General features: G+C 24.5%; 1 protein-coding gene and 1 long non-coding RNA gene across 3 annotated transcripts in view; one reads left to right on the top strand and one right to left on the bottom strand.

Moving 5' to 3' along the window:
• Positions 1–21,995: 21,995 nt before the first annotated feature.
• LOC122511646 overlaps positions 21,996–26,637 on the bottom strand; it is a 208,359-nt gene continuing 203,717 nt past the window's right edge. The window contains exon 5 of the long non-coding RNA XR_006302541.1: positions 21,996–22,231. This is a non-coding gene — a long non-coding RNA (uncharacterized LOC122511646). The remainder of the gene's footprint in view (positions 22,232–26,637) is intronic.
• Positions 22,578–26,637, top strand: part of LOC122511643 — a 159,738-nt gene continuing 155,678 nt past the window's right edge. The window contains exon 1 of one of the 2 annotated variants that reach the window (XM_043627021.1): positions 22,578–22,597. The gene's annotated coding sequence lies outside the window, so the exon portion shown is untranslated. Of the gene's footprint in view, positions 22,598–25,164; positions 25,461–26,637 lie in introns of those variants that run through there. The other variant, XM_043627020.1, reaches the window with a different exon arrangement.

Raw genomic sequence — 26,637 nt, forward strand, 5'->3', positions numbered from 1 at the left:
AGTTCATGAAATATGCCAATAAAATCACAATTATGACAATTATTTAACGTAATTGCAATAATTGCAATTACTTAAAATTTCACCAATTTTAATTATTCAATTCTTTCATCAATTTCAATTACTCAATTCTTTCAAATTAATTAAAAAAAAAAATTCAAGGAAACTCTAAGCAAACAAAATTGATCGCGCGATCAAAAAGGAATGAATGATACCTTTTAATAAAAATAAAAATAAAAAAAAAGCCCACGTGAAAGACTCCAAACCCTCTGCATCTGTTTATTGATGCGTTGCCTCGGGACGTCGATTGAAAGAAGAATCATCTCTAAAAAAAAAAAAAAAAATAGGGAAAGAAATAAAAAAAAAAGAAAACTTTTTCGATTTCCAATTTTTTATAAACATAGTCTTTTTTCGATCGACCTTCTCGTCAAGGCCCCGCCTGATTGTTGAGTTTAAGTTTTCTTAGCTAGCGAATTCCTTTGTACATTCCACGGTACTAATTAATTACACGCGTTACTTAGCTCACCGTCTTCAATAGTCGATAATGTGTTTTGCAGTCTTTGGTGACTTAAAGTTTTTATTAACTATTATTATTATTATTATTATTATTATTATTACTATCATTATTATTATGATTACTATTATCATTATTATTATTATCATTATTATTATTATGATTACTGTAAGTCTACAAACCGTAAATCGACGTGATTTTCCAAGCAAAAAAAAAATCCGAGTCAAAAAACCCTTTAAAAAGCGAGGGGTTAAAAAAAGAAATAATGTTATATTCGAAATCTCGAAATGTTTTGGAAAATATCGACGATATTGCGGTATCATCGCTTCTAAGTACTAATATATCCGCAAAGTTTAAAAATCGCCCAGCTGTTGATAGTTTCCCGTTTGTCAGAGGGTGAATGGACTTTAAGTAGGAAAAAAAAATTGCTATATTTATATATAGATAAAAACAAATTAATAATAACCACCCATTTGCGAAAGACTATTTTCTATTTCAATTAGACTTTGAAATTAGAAAAAAAAATGTCTTTAAATTCGAGTGTTTATTTTACATTCTAACGGGTGGTTATTTGTTCTTCCATTTATAAGAGAAAAAAAATCTGTTTTTTTTTTGTCCCTCTCCGACGAACTTCTCTCAATTTAACTAAGAAAATGTAGAAAAAAATACTTACACATCACACTTGTACACACAGCTTCATGATTAATCGTCCAGTAATTGAATCTCGTCTGAAAGTTCTCGTCAATTCGCTGAACTCTGAAAAAAAATTAATTACTCACTTGTTAAAAAACAATTAAAAATTTTCTAACAATAGTGAAAAATACTTGTTTTAATCGATTCGAAAATTAATTTTCAGAACTACCAGCAATTTTTTTTTTTTCTATTTCTTAAATGAATAAAACAATGATTAATGACAGAACATTCACGCGAGGAATAATTGACCCTGAGAATAAGAAATTTTTAATTTAAAACCCGGGCAATGGTCAGGCGAGCGTCGGGCCGGCTCTCAATTTTGAAATAGCCATTTCGACGAAAAGCGAAAAAAGCGAACTGACCCCCAAAACCCGACGCAATAGAAGAAGGCAACCGGATAAAAATACCGTCACACAAAGAAACAGTTTCTCGCGCGGGGCCCGGCCGCGACCACCATCAATAAATACTTAAAAATAATAAATGAAAAAAAAGGTAATATTAATAATTAATTCTAATTACCCTTTTTAACCCTGAATCCAAAAAAAAAAAATCAATGAAAAACCGTTTCCTTCTCCTCCCACCCACCCCCCTCTCACCTTTCTCCTTCTCTCATGTGTAAGCCTTAAAAAAAAATCTTTTATTAAGTAAAGAAAATAATAATTAATAATAAATAAAAAAAAAATTAGGGGTGCATAAGGCCCTTGATTTTTGGGCCATAAACGGAGGTCGCAGCCATTGGCCGTGTTAAACGGGTCCCGCGCCTTCTCTCACTCACAGCACACACTGGGCCGACTCGTCCGATAGAATGTGCCTTCAGTGTTGATTTTATACGAAAAAAAATACTAAAATTATACAAAGGGGCCCGACATAGACCGAACGCCCACCCAAAGTCTGACCGATGCTCGCCCGCTGCCTCTTTTTTCTCTCGATACCAAACTGGCCAATCAAAACGTCCCACCTCTTCACGAATTAAAATTTTTTTTTATTTAGTTAAAAAAATTTAAATAAATAAAAAAAAAATTTTTTTACTATTATTTTTTACGCAATGAACATTACGTTCATTACGTAAAAAATAATGAATTAATAAAATTAGTAAATTTGTAAATTAGTAATAAATTATTAGTCCAATTATTAAATTCGGAATTCAATCATTAAATTGATAATAAATTGATAATACTTGATAATACTTATTTACTACTTTACTCACTAATTCTAAATTTGAATTTCTGCAAAAATTCGTTAGAATATTTTATTAAAATAATTTGAAAAAATTTAGAAAAATAATTTGAATAAAGTCGACAAAAATAATTAGAAAAAATCTTAGACAAATCGAAAACAATTTGCAAAAATAATTCGAAACCCTTTTAAACTTTAATTTCTTATTTCTTACTAATATTTATTATTAGTAATTTTTTATATTTATTACTAATTTTACATTTATTACTAATGATAATTTGGAAAAAGTATTTTATTTTTGGAATTTGGAAACAAAATTTAAAAAAATTTGAAAAATAGTTTGCAAATAGTTTATGAAAACTATTCTATAAGAAAGTTTATAAAATAGTTAATAATTTGAAAGAAAAATTGGAAAAATGGAAAAATAGTTTACAAAATAACAAAACAAAATAGTAAACAAAATAGTAAACAAAATAGTTTATAAAATTAATTTGAAAGAACAATTGGAAAAAAGTTTCAAAAAAAAATACAGACCAAAAATCTATTTACAAAATTCAAAATAAATATTAAATTTTAATTCGAAAAAAAAGAAAACATAAACGTGAAGAGGTGTCCACAAAACACAAAACAAAAACAAAACACTCCACCCTTGAAATCCAGCACAAAAAAAAATGTTTTTAATTCAGGCAAGGAGTTCGGAACGCTGCAATAAAAAACCGATAAACACAATATATTGATTAAAATGCAATTATTAAGCGATAAGTATACTTACATAATATATATGTGTACTATGGTCTCTCCCACTCCCCGTTAATCAAAAGAAAAAAAAAGAAAAAAAAACCCCCGTCCGATCAATCGCAACGTTTTTTTTCTATTATCAAAAAAAAAAAAAATAAATAAAAGATGAAGAAGAAGAAAAGAAAATGACAAATTTCCATAAATTCTTGATTTACAAATCGTAATTCATTAAAATCAGTGAAATCTTGAGAAAAAAAAATTTTTCAAGTCTTGAAATTCTAAATTTTTGGAAATTCAAGGTAAAAAGGAGTAAAACAGTAAAAAGGTAAAAAAGAAGTGAAAAAGAAGTAAAAAAAGTTAATAAGTGAAAAGGTAAAAAGTGTAAAAGTTCAACAAATAAAAAAGGAAAAGGTAAAAAAAGTAAAAGTAAACAAATAAAAAAGGAAAAGGTAAAAAGTGTAAAAGTAAACAAATAAAAAAGGAAAAGGTTAAGAAGTAAAAAAGTAACGAAGTAAAAACATAAAAAGCAAAAAAGTGAAAAAGTAAACAAGTAAAAACGTAAAAGAGTAAAGAAAAGTCAACAAGTAAAATCGTAAAAGAGTAAAAAAGTCAAAAAGTGAAAAATTAAGAAAACAAAAAGTCGAAAAGTAAACAAGTAAAAAGTGAAAAAGTAAAGAAGTCAAAAAGTAAAAAAACAAAAAGTCGAAAAGTAAAAAGTAAACAAGTAAAAAGTCGAAAAGTAAACAAGAAAAAAAATTAGAAAGTTGCAAAGTAAAAAGTAAACAAGTAAAAAAGAAAACAAGAAATAAGAAAAAACGAAAAAAGTAATGAAGAAAAAAGGAAATACAAAAAAAGTAATCAAGAAAAAAGTAAGAAAGAAAAAAGAAATCAAGAAAACATTGAACAAGAAAGAAGTAAACAAGAATTAAGTAAATATGGAAAAAGCAAACAAAAAGGTAAGCAAATAAAGTAAAGAAAAATTAAATAAAAAAGTAAAGCAAAAAAAGCAAATAAAAAGTTAAACAGAAAAGTAAGTAAAAAAGTAAATAAAAAAAACCAACGAAAGCAAAACAAAAGAAAAAACCAAAAAAAGTAAAAAAATAAAAAAAAAACGAATGATATAAGAAAAAATCGTTACGATTGTAGAGGAACCATAATCCAAAAAAAAACCCCCGTCCCCCCATTACAAGCGTAGATTTTAACCGCATTACTATTGATGATAATGATTGATGATGACAGCTACATAAGAGCTAAACTAACTAAACTACAATTAAACTTATTAATTATTAAACACTTAACAAGCAATAAAACAGTGTAAACAGTAAAGCCCAGTAACCATTGAATTGTGTGTCGACAACTACATACTACTACCTACCATATATCGAAGTAATAGCCGTATGTAAAAGGAAAACATTGTATTCTACCAGTTGTATCAGCCAGTTCATTCTAATAAGCAAGCGATTTTAATGAAAAGAAAAAAAAATAATAATCCCCCTTCCACCCACCCCCCTAACAACCCTTAAAATCCCACAAGATAAAAACCTTCATCCGAACCCAATTTCCATAAAAAATAAAAAAAAAATAAAATAAAAAAAAACCGTTTCCTTCAATTATCATCTACAAATTGAATTTTCTGATTGAGAATACTGGATAACATATTATTAACTAATAGCGATCGTAGACAGATTGTAAAACTTTGTTCACGTTGTACGCACATGTGTGGGGAGACCATGTAACTTTAGCTCCGCCGCTCATTCCATTGATCTTATTGAAATGTCGGAATTTCGCTCTTTCTTGAATTTTTAATTTCTTATCGTACTTTTTTAATATTCAAAATAATAAAAAAGTGTCAAATTAAAAAAAAAAAAAAAAAAAAAAAAAAAAAAAATTGAGTAATAAACGTTTAGATTAAATATAAACAATTAATAGTCAAACTGAAGTTAAATTTTAATAAAATTTTGAACGAAATTTAAATGAAATCCAAAAGGAATTCAAAAAGAATTGAAACCAAAAGAAAAAAAAAAATTCACGAAATTTACGAGTCGAACGAATTTTAAACAAAATTCAAACTAATTTCGAAGAAAATTTATATAAAACGAAAAAAGTGGAACTAAAAATTTGAAAAGAAACTTAAAAAGAAAAAAAAGACTTCGAAAATTATAATTTAAAAAAAAAATTTACCGAAAAGGTCCTTTTTTCAAATTCAAGAGACGAATTTCCCTCATTTCATTACTGATCCATGACCTTAAAAACCCCCCCAATGCTAGTTTAGTAACTAGCAAAAAAAAACCTTTTTAATCTTTCAAAAAAAAAAAAAATCCTGGATAACTCTTCTATTAACCACCCCCCCCTTCCGCCCCCTTCTTTCCAAAACCCAATTCCTTAAGTCCCTACGTGTTGTATTATCCGTTATTTTCGATATAATATTAATAGTATTAATGATACTTAATGATAATATGACGACGATAAGGTACGGGGAGACGTTTGGTCACACGATAAAAAGTAAAAAAAAAAAAAAAAACACACATACACGCAGAACAGACACACGCGTAGGCGCGTTTCCTCGCCTTGCCGCGACAAAGAAAATAAATAATAAAAAAAAAGAATCTTCATACACGCATCAGGAATAATGAGATTAAATAATAATATGAGATCAACAAAAAAAAAAAAAAAAAAACCTAGTTGCCGTGAAGTTTGAACAATGAGTGAACAATGAGTAATGAAACATTGACCTACCCGCGGGTCCGCTTCGTTTTTTGCCCCTAGGAGCTAATAACATACTTCCATTGACCATTTTCTTTTACGTAAAATGGGTAAAAGGAAAAATATAATTTTGAATAAACTAAGTGGCATTTTTTTTTGGGAAAAATATTTTTTTTTTTGGAAAAATATTTGTCAAATGACATTTTTAATGGCAAATATTTGACAGGGAATATTTTTTTTTGACAAAAAATAGTGTTTCGAAAAATAAAAATGTTTTTCGAGATGTTAGAAGTATTTTTCAAGGACAATTTTGTTCTGGAAAAAAACTCGAAGAATATTTTCTCGAAGGAATACTTTCTTGAAAAATGTAGTTCATTGGACGATATTTTCTCGAAGGAATACTTTTTTTGAAAAAGGAAAGAATATTTTCTCGAAGGAATACTTTTTCGATTCATACGATTATTGAAAGAATATTTCCTCCAAGGAATACTTTCTTTTAAACAACTTTGCTGCAAGAATACTTTCTGGAAAGAAACTTTACTGAAAAAATACTTTCTTGAAAGAAACTTTACTGAAAGAATATTTTCTTGAAAGAATACTTTCTTGAAAGAAAATTTCTCAAAAAAGAAAGTTCCTGAAAGAATACTTTTCTGAAAAAGATCTTTCTTAAAAGAATACTTTCCTGGAAAATAATTTTTTTGAAAAGAAAAAGAACTTCTGTTCTAAAAGAGTACTTTCTTGAAAGAATACTTTCATGAACAAAAAACTTTCTTGAAAGAATAATTTCCTGAAAAAAAAACTTCTTTGAAAAAATTATTTCCTGGAAAAGAACTTTCCTGAAAAGAAAATACCGTTCTAAAAAAAAACTTTCTCGAAAGAATACCTTCTTGAAAAAAGAAAAATTCTTGAAAAGAAATTTTTCTTTTCGAAACCCAGCCAACTTAGTTTGTCAAAACGAAAAGAAATTTGGAAATAACAATAAGCTCCAATGGGCGAATCTGCCTCGTAGCTAAACATTTTTGTACAGAATACATTCATAAACAGATTATAAAATTTTCAGTTACAGAGCAGCACTATACATACAACACAGATGATGTATATATTTTTACGTTACAGAATATGCCCTGCACGACAGCAGGCTCGATAAGACTGGTTCTCATTTCCCACAACAATGCGTATACATATTGCCATATTTATTAAAAAAAAGAAAAGAAAGAAAGAAAAATATTGTAATTGTAAAATTTCACGATATTTCTATGCAAGTAATTTAAAGAAAAAAACAATAAAGATTTTAAATAAGAAGAAACAACTTGTTAACAACAAATGAATTTAAAAAAAAATGAAATAAATAACTAAATAATAATTGAACGGGGCTGCCCGCTTGCAACACATTTTTTCTATCGTCAAAATCGTTTGACGAAATTTTTGCTCAAAAGAAAAAAAAATTGTTTCCTCTTCGTTAAAAAAAAATGTATATTTCAAATGAGAGGAAAAAATCAAAATGACATTTTTCAAACCTTTCAATTTTGGAAAGGGTTAATAGTAATAATTATAATAATTAAAACTCGTGAGAAATTATTTTTTTTTTTTTGACGAAAAGGAAACAAAAAAAGAGGAAAAAACGAAATGTAAAACCTTTGGAGAATATTTGCGAAGAAATTTTTTCGACCAGAACAAAATTAACATCCTGATTTTTATATTCGGCCCTTCACCAAACCCAATTTGATAAAGTAAACCAAAGGAGAAAAAAAGCGAGAAAAATAAAAACAAACAAAAAAAATGGGATTCAAAACAAATCCATTAATGAGCGAAAGTGTTGCTCGCTGCGGTATCCCGAAAAGAAGCATAACGCGGGTAGGAGTATCTGAAAAATCCCGGGAAAAATTCCGAGTTTTATCTCAAAATGAATCCCCGGGGAATGTCCTAAGTTTTAAATCCGTACTCAAAACGTTCTCTCCGCTTGCGAGAAACACTCGAATTTTCCCTCTTTATCAAAAATCGTTCGATTTTTCCCAAAAATTTTGTTTCTTATATTTCTCGGAAAAGAAAGTTAAATGAATTTAAAAAATTTTTTTTTAAATTTCTTTTCTCAAATTAGTACCGAGAAAATACGAAAAATTTGGTACTAAGTAAAACTAGAAAAAAATTGAAATTAAAAAATTTTTTTTTCAAACAAAGAAAATTCGGACGATTTTACGAAAATTCGATTATTTCGATGCTGGGAGACGTTTTTTTTATTAACTACACCATGACACAATTTTTTGAGTTACAGTGCAAGCGAACATCTGTAGAGCCATATACATATAGTATGTTGTTGTATCTTTAAAGAAAAAAAAAATACAAAACTAATGGGATAAACTATAGTGAATGTACATTTTTATAAGGGTTTAAAAAAAAATTACAATTTTTCGAAATTCCACAAAAAGCGGCAGGAAAAGCGACAGGATTAAAAAAAAAACTTTTTTGAGAAGGAAAAATATCCGGAAAAAAAGAAAGAGAGAGAGAGAAAGAGAAAGAAAGAGAGAGCGCGCGCAAACAAAAATTGTGTGAGAGGAATAATGAAAAAAAAACCAAAAAGAAAAAAAATAATAAATAAATAAAAAGAAATGTGAAGGAAAAGAAAAAAATAAAAGTCGATAGGTTTGCATCCGCATCGCGATTGGCGGCATGGTCACCGGCGGCCCCGTCCGAAACGGGTGCAAGTAACTTTAGATGTATAAAAATTTTAACTATTTCTCGCGATTTAGGGAGCTCTAAAGAAAATTATTGTAAAAAGGTCTATTATAGGGGAGGAAACTTTATGGGGATTGTGTGTTTGTGTGTGATAATTGATGAGAGAATTTGAGTTGTGTGAATCTGATTGTTTCCTCAAAAAAAGAAGAGATGAAAAAAGTTAGTAAAAAAAGACAGAAAGAAATAAAAAAAAAACCAAAAGAAGCTGAAAAAACGAAAAGGAGCAAAAAAAAAGCTAAAAGAAACAAAAAGAAACGTAGAGAAACAAAAAGAAGCAAAAAGAAGCTAAAAAATGCAAAAAGAACTAAAAAGAAGCTAAAAGATGCAAAAAGAAGCTAAAAAAACGAAAAGAAGCAAAAGAACCTAAAAAAAGCTAAAAGAAACGTAAAAAAAACAAAAAGAGACGAAAAGAAATAAAAAGAAACGTAGAAAAACTAAAAGAAACGATAAAAAGCAAAAAGAACCGAAAAGAAACAAAAAAAAAAGAAACGTAGAGAAACATCAAGAAATGAAAAGAAAAAAAGAAAAGAACAGAAAAGAAATAAAAGATAAAAAAAGAACCAACAAGAAATGAAAAAAAAACAAAAAGAACTAAAAAGAAACAACAACAAAAAATTACGAAAAGAAACAAAAAGTGGCAAAAAGAAAACGTAAAACGTAAAAGAAAAATTGAAGCAAAATCTTAAGAGCAAAAAATAAAGAACGAAAATGCAAAAACAAAAGCAAAGAATAAAGAACAAGAAATTAAAAAACAAAAGCAAAAAAAATTACAAATAAAGAACAACAAAATGAACTAAAAATAAAAAACCAACTGCAGAAAATAAAAAAAGAACTAAAAGCAAAAAATAAGAAAGAAAAGCAGAGAAAAAATCTTTTTTGAGGAAAACTGAGTGCATGAAGTATGAGTGAAAAATAAAAAAAAAGAAATTATTGTATAAATTTTTTGGGAGGGTGAACTGGTCGCCCGGTGACCGCGCCTCTTATCTCGATATTCAAAAACTCGAAATGCCACAAGGGCGTCGGTTAAAAATCACCGCGAATGTAATAAAAAAAAAAAAAAAAAAAACCGGCGCTCCTCTCTCATTTCGAAAAAATACAAACACGGAGCACGCACACTGTTTTCAAAAATCGGAAACGATCCTCATTTTTTATTTTCAATATATTTTTGGTCAATATCTCGATACTATTTAAGAAAATATTAAGCGCAACAAAAGGTTAAAAAAAATACAAGAACGCAACTTTATCGTGCGTGTAAGATTTCGACAGGTCGAAAGCGAAAAAAAAATTGTGGTAATACTATTTAAATATTCGTATCAAAAAAAAAAAAAAAAGAAAAAAAGTGTAAGGCCTCGATTTGTATACCGGTTAGCGGCGCGAGAATGAGAGAGAGAGAGTAAGAGAGTCGAGAGCAAAAATTAAGGGGAGAGCCAAAAATAATAATAAAAAAAAAAATGAAACAAAAAGTGGGGCCGAACTATTAAAAAAAAATATTTATAAATATATGGCTACAAGTACAAATTACTTCAAATACTGAGCGTAGGTGTATTGATGTGTGAACAAAATTTGGTTGGCCGGTGACCGTTTTTGGAACCATCATACTGCGTATCAAAGTATGTAAAATTTATTGAATAAACGCTAGCGTATTATGATATAATGTAATCTAATATTGTAATATTGTAATGAGTCTAAATGATGAAAAAAAAAAATTAATTTGAGGTTTAGAAGCGCGCGTGAGTGCACGTGAATGAGAAAAGAGGAAAAAAAGAGGTTATTGTGCATACGAACAAGAATTTACGTTTATTGTCGACATTTTAAAACTAAACACCCTTTCAGAAAATTTTACTTTCTTTTTTCTTTCCTTTAATTTCAAAAAAAAGTATTTTTATCACCACGTCGAAAAAAATATTTAATAATGTTAATTATTGTACATGACGGCGAAAAATAATACGTTGTACACAATTTCGAGACACTTTGCTGTATATGTTACGGAAGAAAAAAAAAACTGTCAAGTACTTCAGGGAGGGGTTTTTTTTTTTTTTTAAGAGAGCGAAAAAAAAATTATGTAAGAATTCTAAAAAAGGAATTGTCAAAATGACTCTTATTATTAAAAAAAATATATATGTGCAAAATTTTCCAATTCTCGCCCCTTCTTTTTGGAAATAAAAGAAAAAAATTTTTTTCGCATACCCGAAGAAAAAAAAATCCAAAAAATTTGCACAATTTGGTCAAAATAGCGATCTCGACGCCTCGCGAAATTCTATTTTTGTAAGCATATTTCTATAAAAAAGGTATACTAACGATACGCAAAATTTATTCCTAGTGTGGTTGAAAACGAAAATTGAACGTTTAGATTTCGTTAGTATAGTGTAAAAAAAAATGATGTCTAGGTCCTATTCGTGTACTTAAAGGGGAAACTAAATAAAAAAAAAAAATAATAAAAAATTATATGTCGGCGGTGCGGTAGGTTGTAAAATTGTACATAAATTGCGAAGAGGAGGCGTGGAGAGACGCTCCGAGTCCAATAGTGCAAAATTTGGAATTAAACTCAAGATTTCAAGGAGCGAGATATTAAAAATCACAAAGTCCCAAAATAGAGTCACAAAAACATTCCTTTTATATTTTCCTTTTCGCAATTTTATTCGATCAAAAATTCTCGAAAATTTCCGACTACGAAAAAACGATAAAATAAAGAGAATCCAGATCGAATAAAATTCGACAAGACAAAGTTACTTTACAACCTTCAAAATCACTAGAATTCTTACAAATTTTTTTTCAGGGGAATAAGAGTTTAAAAATAAAGGTGATAATAAAAAAAAAATTGTACGGACGGCGTAGTGAGATCAGAAAAAGAAATATTTTGTTCGGCATTCACGATGTTTATTATATTCATGTTTGTACATGTTTGTGTGCCAGTGTGTAACAACTGGCCTCTACTTGGGCCTCTGTACATACTCACGCACGAAAATAAAAAAAAAAAAAAAAAAAAAAGGCCACTCTATAAATACACACGAAGTGCTACACCTAGAGTGCAAGAGAAAGCAAGAGAATGAAAGAGTGATAGAGCGAAAAAAAGAGCGAGAGAAAGAGAGAGAGAGAGCAAAAGAGTAAAAAAGAGAGAAAGAGAGAAAATAATAAAAAAAAGAGGCTAGGAGACACACAAGAGTATCATGACAAATGCAGTGAAAAAAAACACCCCCCTCACTATACATGTACACACAGATAAAAATACACACGCAGTGAAAAAAAAACTAAAAATCATACATAATTTTCCATTATGGACATGAAAAAATAAAAAAAATAAAAGTAAACACAATGCGATACACACAATATTAAATATATATACGACTCCATAGATGATGGCGCGGCACACTCACATAGTGTCTCTCGGATTGTTCCACAAAACTTTTCATTCAAGTTTGCTTCAAGAAACCTTCTGTTTTCTAATGTATGACGTGTTGTTGTCGATATATAAAATAAACTTAATAAAAAAATAAATTATTTGTGTTGTTATTTACCTGGATATTCTAATTTTTCCTTTGTTTTATTTATTTTATTTATTTTTACACGAAACCTTTAGTTTTATTTTTTTCAAGCTTCATAGTTTCTTTTAAAATAAGTTTTCAGTAGTGAAAATAGAATTTAGTCAGACAGGCTGTCTTTTTTTTTTGTTAAATTATTAATTTTGTCGAAATGAAAATTAAATGGAGTTGAAATCAAATATATAATTAAAAAAGACTAAAAAAGTAATAAGGAATTAAAAATAAAGTCGAAAAATATTTGAATAAAATCGAAAAGAAAAAAATTAAAACATTAGTTTTTATCATCAAACTGTAAATGAGAATAAGTAGTAAAAGCTGTATTTAGTCAGACTAACATACAAAAAAATAGTTAGAAAAATTTAAGCAAAACTAGTAAAAAAATAGAGGAAAATATTTTTTACTAATAAATATAGTAGAATAAGTCAGTGATAGTCAGACAAAAAGTCAGTAGAACAAGTAGCCTATAGTCAGACAAATCTATCGAAAGAAAGTAAAGATAATTTTCCAAAAATAAAAAAAATAAAAGTAAAGAATTTTTTTTACTAATAAATACAGAAGAACTAGTCAGTGATAGTCAGACAAAAAGTCAGTAGAAAAAGTAGCCTATAGTCAGACAAATTTACCGAAAGAAAGTGAAAATAATTTTCTAGAAATATAAAAAATAAAAGTAAAAAATTTTTTCACTAATAAATACAGAAGAACTAGTCAGTGATAGTCAGATAAAAAGTAAGTAGAGAAAGTAGCATATAGTCAGACAAATTTACCGAAAGAAAGTGAAAATAATTTCCCCAAAAATAGAAAAAATGAAAGTAAAGAATTTTTTTACTAATAAATACAGTAGAACTAGCCAGTGATAGTCAGACAAATAGTAAAATTGTAAAATATCATCAGTAGTATAAACCTGTATTTAGTCAGACAAATTTAGCAAAAAATAAAATAAATAATCTTGTCCAAAAAATATATACATAATAATGTTTATTTTCAAAAATACAGTAGAATAAGTCAACGAAAGTCAGACATATCAATATTGTAAGGAAGTAATCAGTAGTAAAAGTAGCCTACAGTCAGACAAATTTATCAAAAAACAAAAAAGATTAAAGTAAAATTGGCAAAGAAAATTACAAGAAAATGTTGTTTTGTTAATATATACAGTAGAACAAGTCAATTTCAGTCAGACAAGTAAAAGACAAATTATTAAAAGTAGTTTCAATTGAGACAAATTTAGCAAAAAATATTGACAATAATTTATTTACAAAATATCTAGAAAAAATTACAGAAAAATATTTTTTTTAATAAATACAGTAGAAAAAGTCAGTATGTTGTCAGACAAACTAACAAAAAAAATAGTAAGCAAAATTTAACCAAAACTAGTCAAAAAAAAAATAAATAAATAAATAAAAACTCAAGGAAAATATTTTTTTACTACCTACATATAGTAGGACTAATTTACCAAAAATAATCGAGAAATGTACAGAAAAGTATTTTTTTTAACTGATAAATACAGTATAATAAGTCAGTAAAAGTCAGACAAATAGTAATACTGTAAAAAAAGAATAAGTAGTAAAAGTAGTATTTAGCCAGACAAATCTACCAAAAAGTTGCAGAATAAATCATTTAAACTAGTGAAAGAAAATTACATAAACGTTTTTTTCCAAAAATACAGTAGAATAAGTAAATGATAATCAGACAGATACCAATATTGTAAAAAAGAAAACAGTAGAAAAGTAGAATAAATTCAGACGAATTTACTGAAAAAAATAGAGGGCAATTTACCAAAAATAATAAAATTAAAGTAAAGAATTTTTTACTAATAAATAAAGTAGAACAAGCCAGTGATAGTCAGACAGATAGCAACACTGTAAAATAAAAATCAGTAGTAAAAGCTGTATTTAGTCAGCCAAATTTACTAAAAAAATAGTCAGAACAATTTATTCACAAATAGGCAAAATTTCAAAAAAATATATTTTTATTAAAATAAATAAAGTAGAACTAGTCAGCGATAGTCAGATAAAAAAACATATATTCTAAGATAGGATTCAGTAGTAAAGTCCCTATTTAGTCAGATTTACCAAAAAGTAGAAGAATTTAAAGAAAAATAGTCGAACATTATTTTTTTTGTTAATATGTACAGTAGAAAAGTCAGTTTCAGTCAGACAGGATGATAATAATTATTGTAAACTGAAAATTAGTAGTAAAAGTTGTTTTTAGTCGTCCTAATTTCTTAAAAAAATTTACAGAATAATGAAATAAAAAATAATATGGGAAAATTGGATAAAAACAATTCTTTTAGAAATACAGTAGAATAAGTCAATAATAGTCAGACATAACAATATAGTTAAAAAGGAATCAGTAGTAACAACTGTATTTAGTCAGACAAATCTACCAAAAAATAGAAAAGAAAAGAAAAATAGGCTAACAAAATTAGAAGAAAATGTTGTTTTGTTAATATATACAGTAGAACAAGTCAGTTCCAGTCAGACATGATAATGCTAATAATTAAAAATGGAAATCAGTAGTAAAAGTAATTTTTCGTCTTCCGAATTTCTTAAAAAATGCACAGAATTATTTAACCAAAAATTCGTCCAAAAAAAATATTACAGTAAAGAATTTTCTTTAATAAAATCAGTAGAATAAGTCAGTGATAGTCAGACGTATAGTAATATTGTAAAAAAATTAGTAGTATATGCATCCTATAGTCAGCCAATTTTACAAAAAAAGGTAAAAATAAATAAACTAAACCATGTCAAACAAAATTGAAGAAAATTATTTTCTTTTCTTATTAAAATAAAGGCAGTAGAACAAGTTACTTTCAGTCAGACAAGACAATAGAAATATTAAAAAATAGAAATTAGTAAAAGTAGTTTCAAGTGAGAGAAAGTTATTACAAATAATTTATCTACAAATATTCAGAAAAAATTACTGAAAAATAGTTTCTTTAATAAATACAGTAGAACGAGTCAGTATTTAGTCAGACAAATATATCAAAAAATAGTAAGAAAAATTTTACCAAAAATAAGCGAAAAAAAAACAGGAAAAAATTTGTTTGCTAATGAAAATAGTAGGACAAGTCAGGGATAGTTACAAAAAGTCAGTAGAAACAGTTGCCTATAGTCAGACATAAAAATGACGAAAATATCAGAAAAATTTATCCAAAAATAGTAAAATAAAAGTACAGAATTTATTTTACTAACAGATACAGTAGAACTAAACAGTCATAGTCAGACAGATAGCAGCATTGTAAAATAAAAATCAGTAGTAAAAATATTATATAGTCAGACAAATTTTTTATTTAAATAAATAAAGTAGAACTAGTCATCGATAGTCAGACAGAAAAATAATATTCTAAGATAGGAATAAGTAGTAAAATCTGTAATTAGTCAGACAGATTTACCAAAAACTAGAAAAATTTAACGAAAAATAGTCGAACACGTTTTTTTGTCAATATTTACAGTAGAAAAGTCAGTTTCAGTCAGACAGGATGATAGTATTTATTGTAAAATGGGAATTAGTAGTAAAAGTAGTTTTTAGTCGTCCGAATTTAAAAAAAAAATTCCTAGAATAATTTAATCAAAAATATTATGCGAAAATTGGATTAAAATATTTTTCTTCAGAAATACAGTAGAATAAGTCAATGATAGTCAGACAAACAGAAATAATATAAAAAAAATAAGTAGTAAAATTATTATATAGACAGACTAATTTATCAAAAAGAGGCAGAATAAACTACTCCAAACTAGTCAAAGAAAATTACAGGAAAAGACTATTTTAAGTCAAAAAAAAAAAAAAAAAAAAAATGAAAGGCTAATTTTTTCCTTGGGGGAAAATTCAAATTTTTATTGGTAAATTCACCTTTTTTTGAATGTAAAATAATGAAAAGGGTGCAAAGTGGTTGACACAGTGTTGGTGGCGAACCTGGAGACAAACACTTGAAACTACTTGAAAAGAGATGATTTAGCTTGAGAGGTATCGGTAAATAAGAGTTCCACTATATCCAACGTATCCTAAATCCCACTACTTGCCTCTCTACATTTAATTCGATAGTATTTCAATTTCATCTGTCGGTAAATAAAATTTTATTATAATGATTTTTCTAAAATTATTTAACAAAAATTATCCAAAAATTTTGTTAACAATTTTAATTTTAAATTGAATGTTTCGAAACAAATTTTTTTTTAAAAAGTAATAATAAATACAATAAATGAAAAAGACGTAAATAATAAACAGTAAATGAATAAATAAATAAAGAAATAAAAATTTTAAAAATAAAATAAAAATAATTAAATTAATAATTAATAAATAAATAAATAAAATAAAAAAAGTGAAAAATAAAATAAATTGTAATAAAGTTAATAATTCAATTTATTCTTAATTCTATTTTTTAAGAATGCAACTACAACAAATTATCAAAAAATTTTCTAGATAATGTAGAATAATCAATACCGACTGCAAACACTTATCACTCAAATGTTTGTTTTAACGCTTTCTCAATTGTGTTTCAAGAGGGCGCCAAATGACAGTTTCGTTTCGCTAAATAAACCGGTTTATACATTCACATATTTTAAACACCTGTTTCAACTTCTTACAATGAATAATATAATGTATGTTATGTAGACTTTTAAAAAAAACAATGTTGTAACATTTAAAATTAAATTTTTTTTTCCTATTCAACTTATACTACATATATGGTAATAATTATTTAACAAAGTGTTTCCTAATTTAAAATTATTCCAAACAAAATTCAAGGAAAAAGAGACAAAGTAAATTTTTAACAAACAAAAACCAGACACTTAAAAATAAATAGAAAATAATTTCCAGAAAAGAAAATTGTTTAACAAACGAAAACTAAGAAAAAAAATTGTAAATAAATAAATGGAAAACAATTTTGAGACGAAAATTTCTAACAAACAAAAAAATTTCTAACAAACAAAAACTAAAAGGAATTAAATATAAAAAAATCAAATTAAATTAATTTAAATTAAGAAATTAAGAAGAATTAAGAAGAGAAATTAAGAAAACATTTGAAGAAAACAATTAAGAATTAAGTAAATAAATTTTTAACAAATAACAACTAGAAGAAAAATTTATTACTTAAACGAAATCAAATTAAATTAATTAAGAAATTTAAAAAAATAATTAAGAATTAAGAAAATAAACATTTTACAAATAAAATCTGGAAGAAAAATTATTTAAACCAAAGAAATTAAAAAATAAATACAAAATAATTTTGGAAAAACAAATTTCCAAGTAAACAAAAACTAAAAGAATTGTTTTCAACAACAGTAAAGAAGCAAACGAAAACTAACTCACGAAAAATTAAATTCCCCTCTAATTATAACAAATAAAAAAATAAATATCAAAATAATTTTACAAATGTGAAAAATTAAAAAACTGAATGTAGAAAATAGAAATAGGAAAAAAAACGAAAAAATAAAAGAGAAGAACAAATACATATACAAGAATAAGAGAAAAGATGATGATGAAGAAATCAAAAGGGAAGCGAAGAAAACTTTATTCATTTGTAAGTACAGTAGCAAAGTACAAAGGTATGAGATGGAAGAAACGAAACACCATACTCTAGTGCGGTTATTGAATCCAGAAAACCACATTAAAATCCGCGCACAACGGATGCAGAATAGTCTGTCATTAAATGGAACCGGTTTTTCGGACCTCCCTGCAGGCGTTGAAATTCATTCAATATCTATATATCTATATCTTGAATTAGTTTCAATGATAATAGTCAAGAAAAGATAAATGAGGGAGGTGAGAAATAAGAATTTTTTTTTATTTTATATAAAAGAACCCATTAATTTGCCTATTTATAAAACAAATGGGGAATTTACACGATCAAATTGATCCCCGCAATCGATCAATTACTAATAAGCCGAGAAATTTTTTATAAAGTAATGAAAAAAAATTGCTGTTGAATAATAAATAATAAAAAAAAAGTTTGTTAAATAATAAATAATAAAAAAAAATGTTTGTTAAATAATAAATAATAAAAAAAATGTTTGTTAAATAATAAAAAATAAAAAAAAATTAATGTTTGTTAAATAATAAATAATAGAAAAAATGTTTGTTAAATAATAAATAATAAAAAAAAATTATTGAAAATAAGTTTTTAATAATTAGTTACAAATAAAAAAATACAAATGATAAAAATATAAAAAAATGCAAAAGATAAAAATAGAAAAAAATAGAAAAGATAAAAATAAAAAAAAAATGCAATAAAATAAAGTATAAAAAATACGAACAAACAAAATATTAAAAAAATACAAAAGATAAAAATATAAGAAAAGATACAAAAACATTAAAATATAAAAGGGATACAAAAACAATAAAATATAAAAATGATAAAAAAGTACAAACAAAAAAATACAAAAACAATAAAATATGAAAAAGATACAAAAAAATTGAATATAAAAAAATGCAAGTAAAAAATATGTAAAAAATTTACAAAAAAATTGAATATAAAAAAATGCAAGCAAAAAATATGTAAAAAAATATACAAAAACAACAAAATAGGAAAAAGATGCAAAAAAATTAAATATAAAAGAATACAAAAAAATAAATAATAAAAAATACAAAGAAACAAAATATAAGAATAGATACAAAAACAATAAAATATAAAAAAGATGCAAAAAATTAAATATAAAAAAATACAAAAGATAAAAGTATAAAAAAATACAATAAAATGAAGTATAAAAAAATACAAAAGATAAAAATATAAAAACTTCCGTAAAATAAAGTATTAAAAAATATTTAAAAAATACAAAAACAATAAAATATGAAAAAGACAGGTACAAAAAAATTGAATATAAAAAAATGCAAACAAAAAAAATGTAAAAAAGGTACAGAATCTAAAGGCTGATATTATCAAATATATTGTAAACGGAATTCTTCTGCTACAAAATGTAATATTTTATAAAGCAGAATAAATATATTATTATTATTATTATTATTATTATTATTATTATTATTATTATTAAGAAAAGATAAAAAAACAATAAAAATACAAAAACAATAATACAAAAAAAAGACGCAAAAAATTAAATATAAAAGGTACAAAAACAATAAAAAAGGAAAAAGATGCAAAAAATTAAATATAAAAGAGTACAAAAAAATTAATTTTAAAAAAATACAAAGAAACAAAATATAAGAAAAGATACAAAAACAATAAAATATGAAGAAGATGCAAAAAAATTATATATATACAAAAATACAGTTAAAAAATAATACAAAAAAATAAAATATAAGAAAAGATACAAAAACAATAAAGTATAAAGAAAAATACAAAAAAAATTACTTTAAATCAATTTAAGTATTAGTAATTTGAATTGAAAAACAAAATAAATTTTTTTTAATTTCAAAAATATACGATTATAAAAATGTTTCAACGTTATACTTTGTTGAAAATGAAATGAATTGCGAATGAAAAAATTTTTAAAATACTATTTGACTCGTTGATGAAATGAAAAGAAAATAATCTCAAGGCGTCGAATATCGGCGTTTATAAATGAAGGCGCCAAGAATTTTTGGAACAAAACTTTGCCCCTACAATGGTGCATTGATGATTTGTAGCCATACACGCGTGCAACAGAATTTTTAATGACGGATTTACTATATCGCACACGCGATCCACGTTCTCTCGAAACAGTGGAGACTGCAAAATTTTTGGGAAATTGCTTAAAATAAACCGACAGTGTGGCTGACCCCTTATGTCTGAGCGTATATACACTAATTTCAAAACTTTATATTTGCGAAAAAAGAACACACCTAACAAGAAAAAATTTTTACTCAAAAGAAAAATTAAAATAGTAAATAAAAAAAGTAAATAAAAAAAAGTAAATAAAAATAATTAAGAAAGAAATAAAAATTAAAAGAATAAAATACCTACAAATAAAAAAAAAATAAAAGAATAAATTGAAATAAAAAAAATATAAAAGAATAAATCGAAATAAAAAAATAGAAATAAAAAAATAAATGCAAAAATAGAAATAGATAAATAAAAATAAATAAAATACAAAAAAATACAAAAGAAGAAAAATAAGAAATAAAAATAATATAGGTATAAAATACTATAAAAATTACTAAAAATAGAATATAAAATACGATAAAAACAAAAAAGTAGAACTAAAAAAATATAATAATCAAAAACAGAATTTTTATTCAAAATATAATAGAATAAAATATTTGAATGATTACAATATCCACATTTATTTACACAATACAACTTGCTTAACCCATTTTTTAATTATTTACGATATTATTCCCTGAATTTTTTTTCGTCATCATTATTTGTCATTATTTTTTGTCCTAATTGTAAATGTAAAACGTGATTATCAACTTCTCATGATCGTGATATTAAAAATATTTTATTATATAATTCCCTCCAAAGTGGAGGTAAGCGAATGAGTTTTCTCTTAATTTTTGCAGACGATGTACTTTAATAATTATATGACCGTCAAGAAAGAACCGGTAATTGACCAGCAACATGTGTCCAGATTTTTTCTTTAATTTCATACATTTATATATATATATACACCAAGACAACAATTTTCCCATCAGATTTATATCATTAAAAAATAATTTTTATCCTTGAAATATATATATAAGCATACAAAGTAAAAAATAAAAAAAAAGGGAAAAAAATTTCTATTAAAGTTATACTAATGTTAATTTACTTTAATTTAAATTTAAAAATTTTCCCTAATTCATTTTTTTTATTAAAATATTTCAGGAATTTTAATCGCATGCCGCAAGAAATTCGTGGGCGGAAAAGGGTAAACAGTCGTTAAATTTTATTCTCGAATAATTCCCCATAAAAAAAATTTTTAAATTGTGATATAAAAATTATAATAAAAATTATAATAAACTTATAATAAAAATTATAATATTTATATAAAAGAAAAAGGGAAATTAAAAATTTCCTAATTCCTCATTTTTCGTTCTAATCCCAAAAATCAGGAGTAGTCAAAAATTATTCTCAAATATTTTAAATTATTTTTTAATATTTTTAATTAATTTAAATTAATTTCAAAATATTTTTAAATAAAGGTAATTTAAATAAATAATTTAATTTTCAAGTAGGTTTCAGTTAACACGTTTATGGTCGACGATTGAAGCCAAAAAAAAAAAATTTTTCACACCCGAAACAATAAAATCTTCTGTTTATAAATTTTTTTTCTTTTTAAGAGCATCCAGAACCATTGATTATATTTATTAAAAATTAACTATTAACTCTAATAATAAAAAATAATAAGGAAATAGTAATAAAATAATAATAAATTATAAAATTAAAATGTATTAATAGTATAATAATAATTTAAACCATTTTAAAAAAATAAACTTACAATGAACCTCGAGTCTCGATTTTCACTCGAACGATGTCATTTTTGGAGCACCAAAAAAATCACTCGCGATTTAAAAATTTTTTTCGAACACTCCCGAACCACGTGTTAACAAACTGGACAGGGAATCGAAAAAAAAACTGGAAAAACTTTTTTTTTAATTACATGCGAACGCGGTTTTAAATTTAGCGAACACTCCCGATATTTATAATGATCCACAAGTTTTTGAACGAATCAAATGAAAAAAATAGATTTAGTTCCCCATTTTTGCATTAATAATTTCATTAATAAATTTCAAGTTTAATTTTATTTTCCATTCTGAAAAAAACATTTTTGATGAAAAATATTTTCGTAAATTACCGTTTGGTAGAAAAAATTTAAAAAATTCCCTTTAACATTCAGAAACTTTTAATTAATATTTTTTTACTGTATCGCAAAATTATTGTAATAAAAATTGAATTTTTTTAAAATTTTAATTAATTTCGCGTCCATTTGAACTCGGAACTTTAGGATCATTTACTTAAAAATAAATTAAAATTCGAACACTTCCGAAATTAAGAAAAAAAAATTAATATCAAATTAACAATTAACGAATTATATTAATTATTAATAATAATTATTAAAATGAAATTAAATTGTGAGGATGAATTTAGAAACACGTGATCGAACGAGACGCGCGTCGACATTTTCTCCAAAATTTCCACGCATGTCATCTGGCAACTGACTCCCGTCACGTGAGAGTGAGAATTGAAAATCAGGAAAGCAGGAATATGCCGCATCCTTATATTTCTCTGAAAACAAAAATAAATTCCAATGTAGAATATTGTTACTTTATTTATAATTTTTTATAAATAATTTAATTTTCTAATATTTCATTCTTTTAAAATAATTGTATAGTAAATTTTTGTATAGTATAAATTAAATTATATTTTTTAGAAGTTTTTAAAAGTTAGTATCAATTTTGAGAACACGTGGTCGAGAATTTTGAATTTTGCACCAATCACGTTGCGCGTTGCTTTGGCGCAGAAACTTGTACAAACCAAAGTGGGAGGGGGGATGTAATTTAAATATTGAAAACACGTGATTGAGAATTTAAATTTTGTATACCAATTATATTGCGCGTCACTTCGGGATGGAAACTTGTAAAGCCAGAGTGGGTATGTAATTTAATTTTTATTTTTATATTGCATTATAATATTATTTTTTCTACGCATAATATTATATTTTATTATGTTGTATTATGTTTTATTATTTTATATTTTACTATATTTTATTACATTTATTATAATATGCTATATTTAAAATATTTTATTTTATTACATTTTAAATATTTTTTTATTTCACAAATATAAATATGTAAAAATAATGGGTTAAAATATTTTTAATTATTTTTTTTTCCTATGTGTTTCTAAAATCTAAAAAAAATTGCAATTATCAATTGACGACATAAATATAACGTTGTAAAAATACAAATAAAATACTGACTTCTTTTTATTTACTATTAACTCAATGCAAGAAATATTTAAATAAATAAATTTAATATTTATGTATTTCATTTACTTGAGCGCATTTGAATCATTTTGACGTCACAATTTCTGCAAAGCATGTGTTCTAAAATTGTGACGTTATAATGGTTCAAATACCGTTAACCAAAAAAAAAAAAAAACTTAATTATTTTTTTTCGATTTTCCGACTAAAGAACTTGCAAAATTTTTGACTAATTTGTTGATTTTCTTTGAATTAATTATAAATTTTATAATTTAATTTTAAATCAAGTAGTTAAATTTTTAATTTTTCAACTATACCTAATAATTTAAAGAATTTTTAAATTTCTTTTTCTATTTTTTATTTATTAGACATTTTTTCTCGCATTTTAAAATTTTTTTTTTCAATTTTTTATATATTAGACATTTTTTCTCGCAATTTTTTAATTTCTTCACAAATTAAATTTTTCCATATTAAATAAGAATAACAAAAATATAATAAAATTATAAGAAAATTTATTATTTAAATAGAAAAACTGTATTAAAAAAAGGTAAATCGACGCAACTTCAAATTTTTCATAATTTTCATTTAATTCACAAATTTTCAAATCAATATTCTAATCTCTTATTTTATCTTAATATAATCAGTATATTTGTTTGCATTTGAAGGACAATAATTTGAGTATGCGTCAAAGGAATAACAAAAGGTTTGACCTTTTTGATATTTCAATTGCAATTTTCAAAATGAAAATATAACTGCGTTGTATTACAGTAAGATTACAAATAAAAAATTGAATAGAAAAATTAAAATGAAAAAACGAAATTAAATTTAAAATTAAAGTTGCATGGGAAAAGGGAAAATTAAGTTAAAAAATAAGTTAAAACAGTAAAGTAATAAATAAATTATAAATAAAAAATTGTAATTAGGTAAAAAAAATATTGAATTCAAAAATAATTAAAAATCGAAATTACGTAAAAAAAAATTTGCAATGAAAATTAAAGTGAACATTAAAAAATTTTTAATTTAAAAGAAATTAATAATAATTAATAATTAATAAATACATATTTTTTCAAAATTTATTAATTTTTGTGCATTTATTAATTTATTTACTTATTATTTACTAATTTACTTATTTATTCATTTCTTTATTTATTTACATATTATTTGATTATTCATTTACTTGTTTATTTACTTAAACACTCATTTTATTATTTGCTTATTTAATTACCTATTTATTTACGATTTATTTATTCATTTACCATTTATTTATTCATTTATTTTTTTGTTTATATTTACTTACTTTTTTATTTATTAATATATTTATTTATTCACTTATTATTTACATATTTATTTACATGCTTACTTGTTTATTTAATTACTCGATTATTTGATTCTTCATTCATTTACTTTTTTTTTTACTTTTAATTAAGATAAATTTACCATAAGCATAACCTATAATTCGATTACTTTTCAGGTACGTTTTTTGAGAGCGCGTCCCATTTACTTCTTTATTTATTTACCTGTTTATTTACTTATTTAATCACTTATTATTTATTCAGTTACATATTATTTACTTATTCATTCATTTACTTATTTGTTTACGTATTGGTTCATTAATTTATTTATTCACTTATTTGCTAGTTTGTATACTTGCTTATTTGTTTATTTAAATTGTGTATTTATTTATTGATTTATTTATTTATTCATTTACGTATTTGTTCATTGAATTATTTATTCACTTACTGTTTACTTATTTATTTATTAATTTGCTTATAAATAATAATAATAATAATAATAATAATAATAATAATAATAATAATAATAATAAATAATAATAATTTTGTATTTTTCTATTTTTTTTTTTTTTTATTTATTTATTTATTTTGAAAAAACTGAGTCAAGAAAAATTCTCGTTTTCTCTAAATTAAAAATACTGAAAAAATTACAAATACTGATAAAAAAAATTTTTTGTTTAATGGAGTTATTTGAAATAATTTCAAATATATGTATATATAAATTTTTTTTTTTTTTTTTTTTTTTGATAAAAAAAATCTTGCTTATATTTGGGGAGAGAGAAAGGGGGACTATCGCGTATCACTTAGTAGCAGGTTCTTGTCGTATCAGTTTATTAACTTTCTACATTGAGTGTACAGTAAACGGGCAAATTGCGGTTATAATGCTGCACAAACCTGTACAGTCAAGTTAAAAAGACTTTAGAATTATTTCAAAGAAGGCTTCTACGGAATCCAGTTCGTCGTTCACTATTCGTGCCGCTGCACGAGGTTAGTTTAACGTGTTGTGCGATTTAATAACACGAAACATGTGCTTTAACGTTAATTTTCTCAATTTTCGGCAATATTAAAAAACTTGTGAATTTTTTGATATTTCGTGTGAATTTTTTCTTTATTACTTCTTTTTTTCATTTGTGGTGAACATTTTTTAAAATAAGAATCAACTTTGAAAAACAAGTACAAAACTTATTTGGAACAATTCACGAATATATTTATATATATTTTTCAAGAGGAGAAAATATTGGTGAGAAATTATTAATTTTTTTTTCCTTTTTACAATAGAAGAAGAAAAGGAAAATAGAAATTTTTTTTTTATAAATTTATTTTCTTCTTTTTTTTTGAAAAGTTGTTGTTTACATATGGATGCGAATGATCGTTACCTTGATAATGCTTTTACATAAAGTGAAGTGTCAGTGCTTTTACGAAACTGTATACATGTTAAATTTAAACTAAAGCATGAAAAAAAGATACACTGTCTGGAAAAGTGTTTTTTTTTTTTTTTATTGAACGAAAGGAATTGTTTTGCTTTTTTTATAATTATAGACACACTTGAAATTCTTTTCGTATTAATTTCAAATGAATTTTTTATGCGGACGGATTAAAGATTAAATTAAATTAAAGAAACCATTTATTATTAAATAAAATTTTTAAAAAACATTTTTTTATATTAAAAAATATTTAAAATTTTTTTTATATTCAAAAAAGAAAATTATTAGAAAAATAAATTTCTATTCGACGTTAGACAAATCTAAAAATTGAATTTTCGAAATAACATTGGAAATACGTAAATATTCGAAGCTTTTATTTTGAATAAAGTTTTATTTGAATTTTTATTTTCGAATGGAGTGACAATTTTTCATTTTGATCATCTGCGAGCAGCATCTTCACATTTTGAATAATAAAATTATGATTAATTGTGTGTGTAGTATTTTTTTTTTCTTTTTAGTGTTTCAATAATTAAAAAAGTAAACACGCCGTCAGAAATTGAAACATTTTAGTCGAGTGACTATCATTTATCACAAAGATATAAGACAAGTAATAAATAACGTTTTAAAACCAGGAGCTCAATCGTCTGTTTGGAATTTGTAGCAAACTTGTAATCGTCTGTAAAAGTTAATCATTCCACTATTAGTTTTACAACAACTTTCTCCACACACGCATACATAGAACTTTTTTTTGTGCTCCATATTTTATTTACCATCTGTCAATAACAAAAATATTTTTGTTTTAAAAGAAAATTTATTTTTATTTAAAAAAAGGAAAATTTAATTTTGTTTAAAAAAAGGAAAATTTAATTTTGTTTAAAAATAATGTAAATTTACTTTTATTTGATAAAGATGAAAATTTATAAAATCATTATTTTAAAAAACATATGAATTCTCATTACATTTTTAATTGTTTTTATTTTTATTTATTAATTA

This window comes from Leptopilina heterotoma, unplaced genomic scaffold (assembly GCF_015476425.1).
Source record: "Leptopilina heterotoma isolate Lh14 unplaced genomic scaffold, ASM1547642v1 Lhet_88, whole genome shotgun sequence".
NCBI classification, from domain to species: domain Eukaryota; kingdom Metazoa; phylum Arthropoda; class Insecta; order Hymenoptera; family Figitidae; genus Leptopilina; species Leptopilina heterotoma.